The following is a 15,234-nucleotide window of genomic DNA, read 5'->3' as shown; positions in this document are numbered from 1 at the left end:
CAGAAAAGGGGAAATTAGAGGGGAAAAACCTAAGTCAAAAGGTAGCTAATGTAGACCAACGAATTTGTGCAAAAAAAAAGAGAAGCCAAAAAAAAAAAAAGGCTATTTAAAAAAAATGTTTAAAGAGTTTTATTACAGGATGTTAGTATTCAAGACAGGTCAGAGCACCTTATACTTTTAATCCGATATTGAGTAACTAGTTTTAAAGTGTTACCTGAGTATTTTTATCATATTGTCTTTTGGGAAAAGCACTTCTCAGTGACTGTTTAAGAGATGTTACTCTGATCAAACAGTTTATCCTTAATAACTTGACACGTCAATCCATGGATAGCTTCTATTATAGTTTTCTTGCTGTCTCTGTTGGCTTTGGCACGTTTGTCTTCTGATTTTTGATCATGTGTTTCTAAACCCAACAATGAAACTCAGTGTACCCACCCAATATTTATTCCACAGAAACTGAAGCAATTTGCAACCCAAAGAGAATTTGAAATACAAGACTTCTGAGGCATAATATTGTCTGCAGTGTACACCAAAGTCTTCTATTTTATTAAGCGGGATAGTCCGGTATTCAGAAGGTCCTTCATCAGGAGGTTTGTAGCCCTTTGGGTATGTCCTAAAGGTATCAAGATTCACTTTCCCTGCAGATATTGTTCTTGTTGGATCAATCACCACTGCTGTAAATGGTTCCTGGAACCGCTTATTGAGCAGCCGAGTACTAACATGATGCCAGAAAGGCAGCAGCCATGGCCAGGGTGCCTATAATACCATCCGATCGCATTTTTAAGTTGGCCAACCTTTTTGGCATTTTCTATGTATGTGGCCACGTACTCATATGCAGCAGCCTGAGAATTTTCTAGGGTTTCAGTGTCCTCCACAGGCAAAATAAAACTGCCTATAATAATCGTGGCTCCTTTCCTGGCATCAAACCCATCACTTCCAAGTTGCCCCCGATCTGGCATGCATCACCATCTTCAGTAGAGCCAATGCTGAGATTTTACAGTACTTTAAAGTAATGGTGATTGGTAACCCAGGCCTTTGCTGCCAAGATTTCTTGCTGCTGCTTCTTGTCATATTTGTAGTTTTCATGGATACTCTGAGCTTCTTGCATGTTGTTGGCCAGTTCCCAGGTTTTTTGGACCATACCGCTCCTGGATGTCACCATCACTGAGGAATCAAAATTGTCGCCTCTATAACCAAGATGCAACGTTAGCTCCCTAGATCTCTGTGTGTGGGTTTCAGATCCTATGCACCACATGAGAAAACTCTTTTTTAAAATTTTTATTTGTTTTATTTATTTATTTATTGAGATGGAATTTCCCTTTGTCACCTAGGCTGGAGTGCAGTGGCATGATCTCAGCTCACTGCAGCCTCTGCCTCCTGGTTTAAGTGATTCTCCTGCCTCAGCCTCCCGAGTAGCTGGGATTGCAAGCACACACCACCATGCCCGGCTAATTTTTTGTATTTTTAGTAGAGTTGGGTTTCACCATGTTGACCAGGCTGGTCTCAAACTCTTGACCTCAGGTGATCCGCCCGCTTCAACCTCCCAAAGTGCTGGGATTACAGGCACGAGCCACCACATCCGGCCAGAGGCAAACTCTTAACTAGATTCTTGAGACAGCCATAACACCTTTAATTTTTTTTTTTTAAAACAAGTCTTTCGCTTAAGTCATTTGGAGCAAGTAAATTTTGGCAGCATCATTTTAATTTCAAAATCAGTGACTGTATATTTTTAAAATGTTATCTATTTTACAAAAGACTATTTTATTATGTGTGATATGATTATCTTTTAATTGAATACTAGAAATGTAGCTATGTGACTTGCAACTGAATTTTATAGCATTATTTCTATAGTTAAAAACATCTAAAGGCCAATTTTCCTGCTGTATTCAACCGACGAGTCAATCACCAAGCCATGCACAACCTCATAAAGAATCTACTGAAACAATTTCACATTTACTTCTCTGTATTTTTGCAGTGTACACTGGTGAGAAATCTCCCAAACACCTGAGGATAGCTTTGTTTCACAGTAAGTCAAAGAAAAAGTGTGTAGCAAAACTGTTGAGTGTTATATAAACCAAGGTTCATTTGCATTGTATTCAAGTGGTAAATGCATGGGATATATAAATAATATATATTTAGTATATTAATCCTCTCTAGTAGGAAAGGCAGCCATTCAGGCAAACCATCTTTAGTAGAGTAGGTAAAATGAAGGCTGGGTGGACAACGTTGGTTGCCTGCTCCACAGCCATTGCTTCTTATTATAGCCTTGTTTCTTACTTGTGCACTCTGCTATTGTTTAGTTATTAGGCAGTCATCTGTTTCATTGGTCCCTCCCCAGCTCAAGGGATAGAATGTTGATTAGCTTAAGCCAATCAGAATAATCCCATTCCATTGACAACATTAGTATAGAGTGATACATTATAAAAACCAGGCCAGCCGGGCGCGGTGGCTCAAGCCTGTAATTCCAGCACTTTGGGAGGCTGAGACGGGCGGATCACGAGGTCAGGAGATCGAGACCATCCTGGCTAACACGGTGAAACCCCGTCTCTACTAAAAATACAAAAAACTAGCTGGGCGAGGTGGCGGGCGCCTGTAGTCCCAGCTACTCGGGAGGCTGAGGCAGGAGAATGGCGTAAACCCGGGAGGTGGAGCTTGCAGTGAGCTGAGATCCGGCCACCGCACTCCAGCCCGGGTGACAGAGCAAGACTCCGTCTCAACAAAAAAAAAAAAAAAAAAAAAAAAAAAAAAAGGCCAATAAGAAGATAAAGGCATGAGATAGAAAAATTTTTCTTCTAAAAATATGCAAATTGGGCATTCATTCTATTATGAGTATTCTCACTTGAGTTTGAGATGCCTGAATCTGCCGCAGCTATGTATTCGGCTAAGATTTCCCTCCTAGGAACACCTCATGTCAAAGATACCCCCAGTCTCATTTACCTCACATGACAAATCAATGTAATAAAAATAAATTGCTCTTATTGACATCATTCAAAGACAAATTTTCGTGTATAGACTCACAAAACCTATGAAATTATTCTTACAGTGGAAAATTCAGAAATTATAGCAGGCAATGGAGGAGATAGTTAAGTGATTTTATAATACAAGCATCCTGATGGCCTTTTCATAAACTCGAGTCTATATATCTCTTTGTTTGCTTGTTTTATTTTTTTAACATTTTCCCCTAAGTCTTCTTTATTTCCTTTCTTGCATAGGCTTTTCTCATACCTTGGATTGATTCTTTCCATGCCTTTCTCTATGCTCATATGAGGATATTATTTGCACACATAAAGGGATTATGGATGGAAGAGTTTGTTGTTCTTAAATCATTGTGCGTATCAAAAGGGTATCATATATTTGATTATATGCCATTTGCTTTTCAAACAAATTGTACATACCTACAAATAATCAGATGGCAATATAATGACCTGAAAAATTATTCCAAAATGGGTATTAACAGTAATTTCCCTATTTAAGAATGTTGAAAATGTTTCCTTTTTCCCCACACTTATAAATACTGCTACAGTAAAATTTTTTGTTCACATGTACTTATGTTCACAGGCACTTCTATCAAGGATAAATTTCTATAGGTGGAATTACTGGATAAAAAGTATAGGACACACATACAGACACACACATACACACACACACGTTTAGTTGACTATAGAATACATCTTATGAGATTGCTTACCAGAGGGACTATTTTTCTGAGATTATCCTTTTGGATTTCATTGTACTTTTCATTTGCAGAGCCAAATTAAAAAAAAAAAAAAATAGAAAGAAAAACTGAGTTTACAATACCATGCTTCGGGTTCCTCAATTCTGGAATTGCATCATGTTAGGTATCTCAGGACTAGATTATTTTGCAACCACTACTTTGCTACGGTGATAACACAACTCATCAAACTTTTTATTGTTATTTTATTTAAAAACAATCTGACCACAAATATTTTTGGTATTTATTAATTTCTTCTCATTTACAAACGAGGCAAAATAAAGTACTCATGGATGACAAATAGTTCAGTTTCTATTCTCATCTATTCAATTTAAAAGTCAGCACTCAGAATTGACACTGCACTCTTACGAGGTATCTAGTTTTCTGAAGAGACAGATGTGCAACATCAGTCGCCAAACCTGAAGTGGAATTGGCGGTATTTCTTTTCTTTTCTTTTTTTTTTTTTTTAAGGTGGAGTCTCGCCCTGTCTCCCGGCTGGAGTGCAGTGGCCGGCTCTGGGCTCACTGCAAGCTCCGCCTCCCTGGTTCAAGCGATTCTCCTGCCTCAGCCTCCGGAGTAGCTGGGGTTACAGGCGCGTGCACGCCCAGCTAATTTTTGTATTTCTTGTAGAAACAGGTTTTCTCATGTTAGCCAGGATGGTCTCAATCTCTTGACCTGGTGATCCACCTGCCTCGGCCTCCCGAAGTGCTGGGATTACAGGCATGAGCCACAGCGCCGGACCGGAATTGGTGTAATAGGTTGCTTTGATAAAGCAGGAGGACATAAAGATAATTAGATTGGAGTCCAAAGAAGCTCTTTACTAGTTTTTTCCTTCTGTATTAGTTCTGAAACTTGAGACTAGCAGACACATATACTCAGTTGGCAAAGATACTACTGGCAAAGAGGCTTCAGATGGAGCATGTTTCCTCCCTCGCCAGAAGCAGCCATGTTGGCAGGCTAACATATAGAGGGTTGCCTCCCTCTTCTATCCACTCCTTAGACAGAGATGTTTCATCTGTCAGGCTGGCACCTTTAATATGCACAGAAATCCACATGAAAATCAGAGATTGAGAAGGATCTTCATTAGCAAGTGACCCCAGGGAGAAGAAACTTCTAGAAGACACAGGACTTAGCATAGTGTGGAAAACGTACGCGATATGGTTGTTGAAAGTGCTCATTACTAATGCTGAAGCGACTTATGCTACATTAAATGAAATACAAGACCAAGGTATATGAACAAAGTTAGGGAAAATGGAATTAGCACTTCACTCATAATACTGTTCAGTCTAGTCCGTGGTTATCTTTCCAGCAGATTCATCTTAATGAAATTATGGCTAAAATTGAATCTGTCTGATGTCAGAATATCTTGGAGTATGAAAGAGAATCATTCACTACATAATGCCCTGTTGAGCATAACAGGCAAAGGAATATTAACCCTAACGGTTTTCAATATTGACTTAGCTGTCAGAGAGCCCTGAATTATAGGAGAAACTTTGCCATTATCTACTCAAAACCCAGGGAACTGACACCCTTTGTCTCTTTCTTTCTCAACTAGTATAATTCAAATATTCCTTAAAATTACAAAGATAAAATACCATGATTCAGATAATCTCCAGGAGGTATTTATAGGTGATCTAAATTCATTCTGACATCTCTATGCAATGAATTACACAGAATATTAAAAGCCACAGTTTTTAACAGGGGGTCCAGGTCAAGGCAAAATTGTATGTTATATGCGGGAGACAATAAAGAGCAGCAGTTCAGATTTCAGAGTCGGGAGCAAGTCAATCTCAGTTAAAATTCCAGGTTTCATCATTTATTTGCCATGAAACTTTAAACAAATACCCTTTCTGTGTCATGATTTCCTTATCTGCAAAATGTGGTTGAGAATAATTATAACAGCTACATTAGAGATTGTTGTGAAGCTATAAGACAATGTTACAGGTACCCAGTAAATCTTAGCAAGTATCATTTGACTATTTGTTTTCCATTCTCTGTTGCTTAAATACTTAATTACTTGTATCACCATCAACAGCTGTAAGAAGAAAGGTCAAGAAAGTCCCCATTTTTCTCTTAGAATTGAAGTCAATGTGTTACTTCTCTCAGTGCTATTTAACTCTTGAGGATTTTTTTTAATTTCTTTCTTTGTCTAATTGTACAGTTAAGGGCTTTATCATCTGCCACAGATATGGCAGTAGCTATAAACAAATTGGGAAGGTATTTCAGGCCCAGAAATATGATTTTTGTATCACGGGGTAGGTAGCTGTGGTCTACCAATTTCATCTAAACATGTAGCCTGCATTCTACAAATACTCAAATCAACTAAAGCAGATATCAAAGCAATAAAAATTAAAGACAGGTATGTTTACCAATAGAAGATTTTTATTTATGCTCCTTTATCTAAACTTTTCATATTCTTTTAATTCTATATAAATAGAAGTTATCAATCAGTCCTACCTTCCGTTTTCTCCAGGTCTCAAAAAGATCTAGAAAAAATAAAACACAAAAAATTAATTAACAGAAATATCACCAAAAGTAACAAGTTTTATTTTTAAAATATACTTAAGCTACATTTTTCTTCAAAATTTTATTAAATTTACCTCTTTTTGGCTATCTACATCTGCATGTTCAGATGCAGTAGCCACTTAACTTCATGTAACTACCCCCTGCTTAAAATATGGCTAGCTCAAGTTGAGATCTAATTGAGTGTAAGTTGCACACCAGGTTTCACAAACTTAATTTGAAAAAAAAGGATGTAAAATGTATGGTTAATTTTTATATTGATAACATATTGAATGATGATATTTGAGATAGTTTGGGTTAATTAAAATATATTACAAAATTAATTTCACTTTTACTTTTTAAAATTGTGGTTACTGGAAAATCGAACAGCATATAGGTCTTGCATTTGGGACTTCCATTTATTTCTATTGAATGATGCTGCTCAAGACTTATAGAAGGCAAATATTCCAGGGGCCAAAAAAATTAACTACCATTTTAGAAATAAAAATTTACTTTAGAAATTTAAATCCAGAATTTCACTTCTAAATGCAATGGAGTATTGCTCTTGCTAAGGACAACTAGGGAAAACAGATTTATTATGGGTAATAAAACCCAAAATTAAAACCAAAGAAAGTCTGTTTGAAGGTATCAGAGAACTACTGAGACAACCAGCACTTGAAAGAGGAGAATCTTAGTAGGAAGGCCAATGCAGAGATGTGAGCTGAAATTCAAGAGTTAGAGACTCCTGTGGCCTCTGCTAGGAAGGAAGGCAAGGAAGCCAACAGAGCTTCTGGTAATCTTAAAGAGATGAACAGACAAAAGTTGGAGTATAGGATTGCCAAACATCTAGGACTTGAGATTCACGATCTTGGAGACGTGGGAATGAAAAAGAACTAAGCCCAATACTAGTGGATTTCCACTTTAGATGTCAGTCCAATTATTAAACTGTTCAAGGGCAAAGGACTATTAGGTTGGTGCAAAAGTAATTCTAGTTTTTGCCATTAAAAGTAATAGCAAAAAAAAAAAAATTACTTTTGCACCAACATGATATAATATAAATCACAAAGTCTCTAAAATGTAATATAATAAAGACTACAAGTTCCCTATTGGAATCCTTGGAGGACCACACCATATTGGGAAGAACCAGAGTTTGATGAAATATTGGTAGATAGAGCCCCTACTATATGTATCTGCCAGAGGAGAGTGAACTTTCTATAAATATAGCACCATTTAGAGTCTCTAAATTTTTGTATATACAATGTTAGTTACTATATTAAAAATTACTAAACATTTTAAGAGACAGGACCCAAGGGACAAAAAGTATACATAATCAACAGATGTATAGATGACCCAGTTAGTGAAGTTATCAGATATGAAATTTGATTTATATGTTTAAAACATAAATGACAGATACAGAAATAATCAAATGGAAACTCTATAACTAAAAATGCAATTACAGAATTTAGAATCTCAATAGATGGGTTTAATAGCAGGAGATAGGATTATGAACTCTAAAATAGGTCAGTGGGAAACACTGGGATTACTCAGAGAGCAAAAATGATGAAAAGTGTGCAAAAGAGGCTAAGATACATATGGGCTTCAGTAAAATATTCCAATAAGGAATATCATCGGATTCCTGGAAAGGGAGGAGAGAGACAACAGGCAGTGATCATATTCGAACAGACACTGGCTGAGAATTTTCCAAAACTGTCAAAAAATATCAACTTGAGAAGCCAAGAAGCCCTACAAAACTGACTAGGATAAACATGAAGGAAATCACATTAGGTACATCATAGAAAAACTTTGGAAAAACAAAGACTGAAGGATAATCTTAAATGCATGGGGGTTCAGAGTTGGGGGGCAAGAACTAGCAGACTGCTCATTTGCTAGAAGAAGAAAAAAATACAATCTGGCAAATTGTGAAGCTGAATGAAATTAGGCATCAAAAGAGTCTTGTAAAGCTCATAATTCAACATCTTTGGAAAGGTTGCTGCAGATTAACATATGCCACATGCAACCCTCAAACTAATCCACAAAGAGAAATGGTCAGTTAGCTGTAACAAATTATAGTTATTACAAGGGTGCCTAAGGTTGTTAGTTCTCTGCTAACTATGGGGGCAACATCTATCAGAACAAAAGAGCAATAATAAGTGGAAATTTTTAAAGATGGTTCGTTTTTAAAATTATTTTATTAGACCTTAACATTGTTCATAATTTTAGCTTAAGTTACCAATAAATAATGCTGAAAAATTCTTTTGAGAGTTGTAACAGTAGAGCTGCAATTGTAATGATACAACCCTACTTCCTGTTTATATAAAGGCAATAAACTGAATAGATCAGCCTTATAAACAATATTATCACCTAAATAATTTATAAACTACAAAAGTGTGCCAGTTACTTCTTCTATTTATATTTGTTCACATCCTCCTCTACTTCTCCTTTATCACTAGTAATAAAGGTGAGAAGAGTGACTATTTGCTGCAGTATATACATACAAACTAAAACAGATCACAGCAGGAAGATGCCTCTATCAAATATCACTGAGAAACTCCAATAGTAGAGAAGTAGAAAAGGCAAGATGCTCATAGCCACATGTGTAAATGTCAATCATTGTAAACTATAAGTGAATTGGTTCCATCACTGCCTAATGTACTTTGAGACTTAGACCATGTGGTCTATTGTGAGCTGAATTCTTTTCTGTGATCTAATCTCTTATGACCTCTTATGATGTCAACAATCTTCAACACCTCTTCCTCAGCCATTTATTCACTCATTCATCCACTTATTCTGCAGATATTTATTGAATGCCCAGTATGTGACAGGCACTATTCTGTTTTTTTTTTTTTTTTTTTTGGAGACAGAGTCTCACTCTGTCGCCCAGGCTGGAGTGCAGTGGTGCAATCTTGGCTCACTGCAACCTCCACCTCCCAGGTTCAAGCGATTCTCCTGCTTCAGTCTCCTGAGTAGCGGGGACTACAGGTGCCCACCACTACGCCTGGCTCATATTTGTATTTTTAGTAGAGATCGAGTTTCATCACATTGGCCAGGCTAGTCTCAAACTCTTGACCTCAGGTGATCCACCTATTTCGGCCTCCCAAAATGCTCGGATTACAGGCATGAGCCACCGCAGCCGGCCTGACAGGGACTATTCCATATATGGTGCCTACATGGAAGAGACAAGATAATTAAATGACTAATGATAAGGAGAAAAATTAGGTAGGGAAGAGGCTAGAAACTGATGGGATGCAATTTTAGGTAGGTTAGCTAAGGAAGATAATAGTAAGATGGGAAAGTTAAAGATGACCAAAGTAAGGAATGGAGAATTTGGGGGTGAGAATTCCAGGTAGAGATTCCAACAAATACAAGGGCCATAGATAAGGAGGAAGGCTGATATGTTCAAGAACAAGGAAGCCCATGAGACTGGAGCAGAGGGAGATAGGGGAATATATTGGGAGATGTTATCAGCAAGGAAACTAGGAGCAAGTTCATAAAGGGTCTTATTAGGTCATTTAAAAACTTTGGTTTTTACTCTAAATGAGATGGGATGCCACTGGAGAATGCTGAGCAGAGGGTTATGTGACTGAAGGTAGATTGTAAGGGAAGACTCTGGCTGTGTGGAAGATGTACATTGAAAGAGGCTAAACGTGGCAGTAGGAAGACCAGTTAAGAAGCTGTTACAATAATCCAGGCATAAGATAATGATATGTTAATGTCACATGGTACTATAGCAGATGGTGAGAGAACGTTGGATTTATTTTACAAATTCTATTCATGAATTCTATTCTACTTGTTCTATTTATTCACTTATTTATTCCTTGTAAAATAAACCCAAAGGAGCTCATTCTCGCCTTTGACCATGAGAGAATACAGCAAAAAGCCAACATCTATGAACCAGAAACCAGGCTCTCACCGAACACTGAATCTACCAACACACTGATCATAAACTTCTCAGTCTCCAGAACGTGAGAAAAATATGTCTATTGTTTATACGCTGCCCAGATTATGGACACCCATAGAGCCAACAGAGTTTACTATGGATTAGCTATAAGGAATGATAAAAGTTAAGGATGACCATAAGTTTTGTTGTCTAAATAGCAAGGGGAAATGTAGTAGGCATCAACTAAAGTAAAGATTGTGGAAAAGCAGATTTGGGGAATCTCAGTTCTGGACATGGTAAGTTTGAGATATTGGATACACATTTAAGTGGTGAATCTTATTCTGTGTTTCTTATGGCAAGGAAGAGTTTAAAAGTGAAACTAATTTAAAAGTAAGTACTCTGTAATTTTTCACAATTAATTATCTAGATTCAGTCATATGTGGTGGCTCATGTCTGTTATCCCAGCTACTCAGGAGACTGAGATGGGAGGATCCCTTGAGCCCAGGAGTTCAAATCTGCAGCGAGCTATGGTGGCATCACTGTACCCCAGTCTGGGCAACAGAGTGAGACCTTGACTCTTAAAAAACTTATTTGGATTTATAATGTGACTTATTGGAAGATACACACCGTTTCTGTGCCAGAAAAGAAATCCATAGGACCCAATGTTGATTATTCATAGAACTTTATGGTTTTGAAGACATGATGTGGAGTAATCAAATGGCTTACCGCTGCGGATACACTGAGTTAAGAGAAATAAATTACCTTTTTCTGAAGTTACACATTTTGGATTATGTAAATCTGCAGTTGTCAGTCACCATCACTCTGATTGCATTTCATTCTACCACAGAGGACTACGAGGACAACTCACAGCCGGAAGGAATGCTAGGAAGTGGAACACAGAGTTTGATGTCCTGTGTCAGCCTTGACTAAAACAAACTTCATGCTAGGAGTTCACAGTTACCTGAGTCAATAAATTCCTTTTATTAAAAAAAAATAGACTATTTTGAACTGGACATCTCTCATATGAAACAATACAAGTTAAAAATATTTTATAAAAAATCAAGTCTTTAGAGATTAATTCATTTCCACATGTAAAAATGGAGGCACATCAAAATTATAACATTTATTTTGCTGATATTTTTTCAGAATTTCTTTGAGGAACAACTAAGATTGTGCAGTATAAAATTATCCACTAATTCTGAAAGAAAAAATTATTAATGGTTTATTCTTATTCTTCTTAGAGCCTGCCTTCAACTATCTGTGTAAATGGAAGACAAAACTACCAAAGATAAAATTGATACCCTCAAGAAAATTCCAAATCTACACTGAAATCAACTATTTTCATTCCCTATGTATTTTTTATAGAAATTCCAAGTTAATGTGTGAGTAGTATTTCCATAATTTAACCAACTTCCTGTAGTCATCCTTCTTTTGTTGAAAAGACCAAATCTAAAATTGAAGTGACTATGGAGAGAAAACCCAAGTTCACTGACCATGTAAATTCTATAATTTGCCTTGCATAATTAGGAATTTATTCTATTAGCAATCAGGAGCCCAGAAAACTTTCCAGGAGAAATTGAGTTAAAATTAGATCAGTAAGGCTGGGCACGGTGGCTGGTGCCTGTAATCCCAGCACTTTGGGAGGCCGCGGCGGGCAGATCACAAGGTCAGGAAATCGAGACCATCTTGGCTCACATGGTGAAATCCCGTCTCTACTAAAAATACTAAAAATTAGCCGAGTGTGGTGGTGGGCACCTGTTGTCCCAGCTACTTGGGAGGCTGAGGCAGGAGAATGGCATGAACCTGGGAGGTGGAGCTTACAGTGAGCTGAGATCAAGCCACTGCATTCCAGCCTGGGCGACAGTCTCAGGAAGAAAAAAAAAAGGTCACTAATATTATTGGCCAAACTCTGGATTTCTATTTTCAGTTTCCAGTGTTGCCTACTTTTTAATTATGTATTACTTACTGTATCGGCCAGTGGATGACTTATCTTTGGTTTTGCCATAGCTTTTAGTGGCAAAAACTGCAATTACTTTTGCACCAACTTAATAAATTCAACCGCTAAGTGCAGGCTTGAAATATTTTTTTTTAAATTTATGTGTTGGGTGTCTTATAAATGTAACAATGGTTTCAATGGTCCAAAAAACTTCAAACTTTGTTTCATGCACTTCATAAACTACCAAAATGCATGCCTTTATTTTTATCAGTGAATTCAGTATTCACTAAGCAATTTAAAAAAAAATAAAAACTGTCAAATTTGTAAGAAGACATTTCCTTGAAAATATCATCTCATCTTTTTGCTTGGGCAAAAAGCTAATTTTTAGTTCTGAAAATAAACTTTTCTCAACCCCAAAAAGAACTGCGTCCAGATGAGAGTAAATTAAAAATGAAAACCTTTAGGTAATATCTGACAGAAAAAATATCAAGAGGTAGGAAATTGGTTTCCAGAATTCTTCCTGGGATTCAGAATGAAGGTCATGCATGGTGTCTCTGAAGATGCTTAACATAAGTATAGATAGCATCTGGAGAAAAAAAAAAAAGAAAAACGAGATACCTTTATGTTAGCATTCCATGAGTTAGAGATATCAGCATTTTCTTCCAACTTAATTTATTTAATTCTTGGGTAGCTCTGTAAGTCTAAGGATTAAAATGCCAGAAAGAAAATGAGAGAGGCTCTTAAGATAGAGTTAGCTATAGTCTAAACAAGGAGAGAGGCCCTGTGCATTATCCTCATGTGAATGGAGATTCCTTGGATAATGACTATAGACTGGATAGAGAAAAAGCCTTTGCACACAGTCACCCATTGTTCAGTCTTTATTAGAACCGAAGTAAGTGGAGGCTTGCTTTTCAGGCCCACTCTGTGAGGACTGAAGAGAGGAATGTCACTGGATCCCAATAGTATTTAATGTCTTCATTTTCTAGGACTCTTCTGAGAGAGACCTGGCAGGCTAGAGCAGTTGAGACAGAGATAAGGCAAATCCCGAACCAAGTCACATTCCTAGTAATGAACACTAGAGCATTTCTATAATGATAATGTGCTTTTATAGCTATGGTTGATTAATAGAATTTTGATGACATCACAGGTTCTGTAATGAAAAAAATGAAAACAGGGGAAGAGAAAAAAAGTCCCCAGCACAGCAGATGAGATATGTGACCAACAGGAACACACTGTATTAGGGCAAGAATGAATAAATTACTAAAACTTTTAACCCATCATCTCAAACTTCTATTCAACTGGCCCATCCCTAGAAGGGTAGAAGTTGAAAATTAAATATTACAAGTTTTCTAGGTTGGCTATTTGTCAGTATTAGTAGTTTCCTTGGTCGTAGGTTTTGGGTGTGCTTTATCCTTTATATGACTATTCATGGATATCCATACTTTTTTTGTTTTGTTTTAGAACTATGAACACATTGAAACTTAAAATACATTCTAAATGTACTTCTAAGAGCCCCAAGATCATGTCAAACAGCCATTTTACAGCTCTCTAGATTTCCACTAATCAGCAAAAGTTACTGGCCTTAGAAAAAGCTAAGTTCATTGTCCTGTAAAATACTGTGGGTATTTATATCACAGCATGATACAGCTCAGAGAGAAAAGAAAGCGGGTAAGAGATTTTTAGATCTATTACACCATTTAACTCAAAGAATGTTTATATGACCCACTGCACAAAGTTTAAATACATGAGGCAGTTTTGATTGTTAACTCCCTGAACTTGCTGGCGGAGCAAAGCGAGACCAAGACATTTCTAAACAGTGTGCTCTGGTATTGTTATCTACTATAAGGCATTTTCTGTCTTGTCAGCTGCTTCAGACATCTGCTTAGCTCCGTAAAACCTGCTCACTAGCATGGGTTATTTTTGTTTGTTTGGAGTTGAAGAACATTAAGTATTAGCTGGTTATTAGTTAGGTCTGTTTCTCAAAGTTAAATAAGAGGGAACTTTAGTGATAAAGTCTGTCCTCAAGAAAAAGTTTGCTTAACCCATTCAGTCTGTTTCCCATATATATATATATATATATATATATATATATTTTTTTTTTTTTTTTTTTTTTTTTTTTTGAGACTGAGTCTTGCTCTGCGGCCCAGGCTGGAGTGCAGTGGCCGGATCTCAGCTCACTGCAAGCTCCGCCTCCCGGGTTTACGGCATTCTCCTGCCTCAGCCTCCCGAGTAGCTGGGACTACAGGCGCCCGCCACCTCGCCCGGCTAGTTTTTTGTATTTTTTTAGTAGAGAAGGGGTTTCACCGTGTTCGACAGGATGGTCTCGATCTCCTGACCTCGTGATCCGCCAGTCTCGGCCTCCCAAAGTGCTGGGATTACAGGTTTGAGCCACTGCGCCTGGCCTATATTTTTATTTAAAATATATTATAGCTATCTATTACAGAAATATGAACAGTAAAAACAGGAAAACATTCCATTCTTAATTTTCCACATTATTCAATTATTTTAAAGTATTTCTTTACAGATTTTTAAATGCAAACTTGTACGTGGTTCAAAATGAAATTTTGCATTCTGTTACTTTCCTTTATTATGCTGTTTTCTATGTTGCTTTATATCATATCAAATTGCTGCATCATAAGGATATAAGAACACTTAATTTTTACCCTTTGGTCGATTATTTAAGTTGTACAGTATTCCTGTAACCCTACTTGTAAAGTTAATTCTACACCTTACTTCTTATGTTTTTAGGTGTTTTTTTCTCATGTTACATAACCCCAGCAAGTTTCTCTTCAATTTGTTGAAAGAGAAGCCTAACTTACATATTAGCATTTGGAAAAATTGCTGCATTTATTTTTGGTTAACTTTAAAAATATACAGATGATAAAATTATTCCAAGATATATGTTAGTGTTGCAGTGCTACAATTGTGATTCAATTCTGTCCTGGGACACATGCGGATACCCAGACCCACCCAGTATATTCATTCTATCAGCATGAGTCCTATCAGGCAGGGAAATTAATTCTGCTTTGGGGGATAGGGTAGAATTATGATAACCAAGGTAACCAGGGTCTTTTTCCCAGGCTTACGAGAGAGACTAAGCCATTCTAGGGAAAACTTGCAAATGTAAAGAATCTAAATCTAGATAGAATATACAATCATCCTTTTAAGGCTATAAGGACTAGTTAACATTTATCTTTTGGCTGCTTT

General features: G+C 37.0%; 1 pseudogene; it reads right to left on the bottom strand.

Moving 5' to 3' along the window:
- Nucleotides 1-266: 266 nt before the first annotated feature.
- LOC104658094 lies at nucleotides 267-1,162 on the bottom strand (annotated as a pseudogene).
- Nucleotides 1,163-15,234: the final 14,072 nt, after the last annotated feature.

Source organism: Rhinopithecus roxellana, chromosome 4, assembly GCF_007565055.1.
Source record: "Rhinopithecus roxellana isolate Shanxi Qingling chromosome 4, ASM756505v1, whole genome shotgun sequence".
NCBI lineage: Eukaryota > Metazoa > Chordata > Mammalia > Primates > Cercopithecidae > Rhinopithecus > Rhinopithecus roxellana.
This window is presented reverse-complemented; position numbering and strand designations above follow the sequence as displayed.